Genomic DNA, 5,562 nt, shown 5'->3' on the forward strand with positions numbered 1-5,562 from the left:
TTAGAGTGGCAGTGATCCAGTGTTTTCCCAGCGAGAGTGCTACAGTCAATATGCTGATAGATTTTAGGTAGCCTTGTTCTCAAATTTGCTTTGTTAAAATCCCCAGCTACAATAAATGCAGCTTCAGGATATGACTACTGGAACTACACACTACTGTTTTACCATGTAGCGTTGGAGCTAACTACTGGAACTACACACCACTGTTTTACCATGTAGCAGTGTAGCTAACTTCTGGAACTACACCCTTCTAATTTTATTTTTTTTTGTGGGGGGGGGGGGGGGGGGGGGTTAAGTAGGCAATAATATTTTTTCTTTATTAGACCTGCCTAATTCTCGCTTGAATCATATATTCAGATTTAAATATAAAAATAATTCACAAAGTAGTTTGGATGTCAAAGTAACTTTAGTTAAGTAAACTATACTAAAGCGTATCTTTAGTGTTGCTTAACTTCTTCCAGTGTGAAGTAATTGGTAGCTTGGTAAACTATATCTTCAGAGTAGCTTCCCCAACACTGATTGCTAGCTTATCGCCCCTCATCCTTGAAGTGCATTCCAATGGATGATAGATTTTGGATTTTGGATGATAGAGAGCTTAGAATCATCAACTCTCTGGTCCGAAGCCTAGTATGCTCTAAACGTTGCCGAAGTCCTCTAAGACTAGGGATCGGGGCCTCCTGGGTTCGAGCCCAAGCTCTGTCGCATGACCGGGGCGACGCACAATTGGCCCAATGTCGTCCGGGTTAGGGAGGGTTTGGCCGGCAGGGATATCCTTGTCTCATCGCGCACTAGCGACTCCTGTGGTGGGCTGGGCGCAGTGCACACTGACCAGGTCGACAGGTGTATGGTGTTTCATCCGACACACTGGTGCGGCTGGCTTCCCGGGTTGGATGTGCATTGTGTCAAGAAGCAGTGCTGCTTGGTTGGGTTGTGTTTCGTGTGGCTCTCAACCTTCGCCTCTCCCGAGTCTGTACGGGAGTTGCAGCGACGTAACTACTACCAATTGGATACCATGAAATCGGTGAGAAAAAAGGGGTAAACATTTTTTGTTTTTTAAGACTAGGGATCGAATTTTACATTTAAGTAATTTCTCAAACTTAATGTGGGAACATGGCTTTGGGTACCATTTTTTAAATTTGGTTTGTAATGCTTGATATTTCTAAAGTTTTCCTTCAATGTTCATATTTGAATTGCTTTCGAATAAAAGAGAGCAAGTCAAATTGCATTGATATCCATCCCTAATATGCTGACTAGACCGGACACGTCGCGTGCGCGAGCATAGCAGAATACATTTAGAAATCCATGTTATTCAATTATTGCACCCACACTGCTCGCGAGCCCCAATGTTTGTCTGCTTTGCCAAGGGCTAAAATAGAAGACATTCCTATTTCTGATGCAGATCTCGCTGAAAGTCCTGCCTCTCCCATCGCCTCATTGGTTTTTAGAAGCGGGTACCCACGTGCCACCTCCTCATTGGTTATACCCACGTGATATACCCATTGGTTATACCCACGGTGCTTGATAAACAAACTGTTTTGCCGGTAGTCGTGGTAATACTATGAACGTTTAGATGCCAATCACCATATAAATTCAATGATGAAAAAGCCTGGAAGGAGAGATGACTAGAAATGATTCGGTTGGCCGTTTTATGTGTGCATTAATTGTTGGTGTAGAGGAACTTGTGCATTTCAGGTAAAATAACAACTCAATATTTATATACCATGACAAATTAGCTAGCAACAACAAGCTAGCTAAATAGGAAAAATGTTGCTAGCAAGTGCAAGCTAACCAAATTGCCATACATGTTTTAATGCTTTTCGACCTGTCCCCAAATTAATGTAATTGGTTCAGAGTTTGTTTTGCTATTTTAACCTACGTGTCGTGATCGCGTTTGGTGTAGGGGGACACAATACATTTATGCACGATAACGCACAATGGCACACACGCGCAGCTGGTTTGGGTTCCGTGTAAGGCTTTTCTATAACAAGATGCTTCCTTTATTTGGAAGGTCCTGACCCAAAAAGTCATCTTTGGGTATTTTATGGTAAAGGCCATTTTGGGACAGAAAGGATGAGAGTGATAGCATGTGTATTCATTTGAAAGATGGAGGGCATTTGGTCAAGGGTCTGTATAAGCCTATTTGCTTCTGGCTATGCTCTGAAGAAGCAAATTTATGCAAGTGCACTCACTGTCCTTTCTTTGTGATTTTACCTTGAACCCATTATGACAACGTCACAAGGTTTAAAGCAAGGAGGGGAAAAGCCACTAGGGAAAAGGAGAGGAGAATTGGCTTTAATGAAATCCACCCATCCCTATTCACTCTGATGTCAAACTGTTGGCAACATAAAACAACAAGGAAGTACAATTTCAAGGATGAGGATACAGTTTATTTTAACCTGATGACTCATACAAAGTTTTTAAGTAATTGAACTCACGGCATGAAATCTCATTTAGCCAAATTATATAGGGATTGTGTTGTTATTGGTACAATGTATTGTCAAGCCAAATACATCTGTAAATTATTAGAAATGAGGCAAGTGTGTAGAGACACAGCATGTAGAAAGTATACAAATTTTCCTCAAAGGTAGCAGAGGCAGAACTTTAAATGAAAGACCCTAATAATAAATAAAACTGGTCAGCACTAACGCTTTCAGCTTTTGTTTGATAAAAAACATCAACAAGGCTTTAAAGAGTGCTTTCATCTGAGGCCAATCCAATCGTCAAAGAGCCCTGTGATTATGTCATTAATACATGTTTGATGCCACTGTAGATAGTGTCAAATCTTCTTGTGCTTTTCAGGCCTGCCCCACAGGTCTCTAACAGTAAGCAGCTTAGCAGCAATATTGTACAGTGCTGCACATGACCCCAAGGGATCTAAAATGGAGGGGGGAAGCCAGCGTCATAATCCACCTCAGACTGGTCCCTTTCATCTGGATTGATTGGAGCGATTGAGATGATTTGATTGGCAAATTCTATGCTACCTCTATGCATGGCATAAATAACATAATTATGCAACAACAATCATTTGAATGAAACAATTGTTACTTTTCATGTTAAGTTCAAGCTGCTGCTTGATGATTGAAAAAGTAAAATACAAAGTACGGTTTCCCCAAAAAGCCTAATAGTACTAAAATCATTGTTAGAACCTTCATGGAGCATTGTTAAATCGGCTAACTATTATCCAAAACCCTCATTAATAAGGTGTCACTTGAAAAGTATTTGAAGAGCCCCCTCACTCACATTTAGACCCTTCCCTTCCACGGGTCACACTTTGCCATAAGGGATTATCTATGGATTCCTCCAGGAATTAAGGATTTTCTAGAATTGAAATGAATACAAAAAAAAAAAATGTGTTAATTCATCTGTGTTAATTACATGATTGTGGGGATTAAAGTGTCATTAATAATTTATGCAATAATTAATTGACTGTAATTAATAACACAATATTAAATACCTCTGTGATAGCAGGATAAATTGCTTAGCAACTTCCATTAGTTGTATCAGCTGTGACATAGTTTATGATGAAACCATGTAGCACATTGTACTCATTAAGGTGTAATTACTTGTCTACTTTATACACTTTAAAATATATTTACTCAATATACTGTAGTATTGTTAGCTACTTGTGATCAGGTAAACAGGTGATCAATAATCTGTGACCAAATACATTTGCATTGAACAGTAACATTGCCAGGTTTTTTATTTATTTATTTAACCTTTATTTAAGCAGGTAGGCAAGTTGAGAACTTGTTCTCATTTACAATTGCGACCTGGCCAAGATAAAGCAAAGCAGTTCGACACATACAACAACACAGAGTTACACATGGAGTAAAACAAACATACAGTCAATAATACAGTAGAAAAATAAGTCTACATACAATGAGAGCAAGTGAGGTGAGATAAGGGAGGTAAAGGCAAAAAAAGGCCATGGTGGCGAAGTAAATACAATATAGCAAGTAAAACACTGGAATGGTTGATTTGCAGTGGAAGAATGTGCAAAGAAGAGATACAAATAATGGGGTGCAAAGGAGCAAAACAAATACATAAATGCAGTAGGGAAAGAGGTAGTTGTTTGGGCTAAATGACGTATGGGCTATGTACAGGTGCAGTAATCTGTGAGCTGCTCTGACAGCTGAGGGAGATAAGTGTTTCCAGTTTCAGAGATTTTCGTAGTTCGTTCCAGTCATTGGCAGCAGAGAACTGGAAGGAGAGGTGGCCAAAGGAAGAATTGGTTTTGGGGGTGACCAGAGAGATATACCTGCTGGAGCGCGTACTACACGTGGTTGCTGCTATGGTGACCAGCGAGCTGAGATAAGGGGGGACTATACCTAGCAGGGTCTTGTAGATGACCTGGAGCCAGTGGGTTTGGCGACAAGTATGAAGCGAGGGCCAGCCAACGAGAGCATACAGGTCGCAGTGGTGGGTAGTATATGGACCTTTGGTAACAAAACGGATGGCACTGTGATAGACTGCATCCAATTTATTGAGTAGAGTGTCACGAATCCCGTTTCCTGAGTCTGTTTTTTGCCTATGTTCTGTCCTGGAGTGTTTTTTCCGGCGTCCTGGAACGCACCCTGTCTGGTTGCCGGGCAATGTAGCCAGTTGGGGTTTCTGATTACCCGCACCTGTATCCCATCAGCTATCTGCACACCTAGTCCTGATCATCATCTCTCCTCTTCATAAGCCCGGACCTGACATCCATTCCCTGCCGGATCGTTAGCCATGAACAGTATGTTGTGCCAGAGTATCAGCCTCAAGTTGGATAGAATTTGTTTTGTTGTTTGTTACGTATTGCTTGCCTTAAACTTACCTCTGTTTGTTTTGTCTTCAGTTACTCACCCGGATCATTTACCCCATTCCCGCCTGGTCGTCGGAGGATTCCGCTTCCCCATTGGATCCACCTATTTACTCCCATCAACTCACCACCACTGCCCGCTACGCCACCTGGATATATCTAACCATTCACTTTCACTTGTAAATAAATACTCACCTTCTTCCTACTCTCCTTGTCCTGGTCTGCTTCTGGTTTCGATTTTGAAGAAACGTGACATTGAGTGTTTGAGGCTATTTTGTTAATGACGTCGCCAAAGTCGAGGATTGGTAGGATGGTCAGTTTTACGAGGGTATGTTTGGCAGCATGAGTGAAGGTTACTTTGTTGCGAAATAGTAAGCCAATTCTAGATTTAACTTTGGATTGCAGATGTTTGATGTGAGTCTGGAAGGAGAGTTTTTAACACAGTGTCCAAAGAAGGGCCAGAAGTATACAGAATGGTGTCGTCTGCGTAGAGGTGGATCAGAGACTCACCAGCAGCAAGAGCAACATTATTGATGTATACAGGTAAGAGAGTCGGTCTAAGAATTGAACCCTGTGGCACCCCCATAGAGACTGCCAGAGACCCGGAAAACAGACCCTCCAATTTGACACACTGAACTCTATCAGAGAAGTAGTTGGTGAACCAGGCTAGGCAATCATTTGAGAAAGCAATGCTGTCGAGTCTGCCGATGAGGATGTGGTGATTGACAGAGTCGAAAGCCTTGGCCAGGTCAATGAATACGGCTGCACAG

The sequence above is a fragment of the Oncorhynchus mykiss genome, chromosome 18 (genome assembly GCF_013265735.2).
Source record: "Oncorhynchus mykiss isolate Arlee chromosome 18, USDA_OmykA_1.1, whole genome shotgun sequence".
NCBI lineage: Eukaryota > Metazoa > Chordata > Actinopteri > Salmoniformes > Salmonidae > Oncorhynchus > Oncorhynchus mykiss.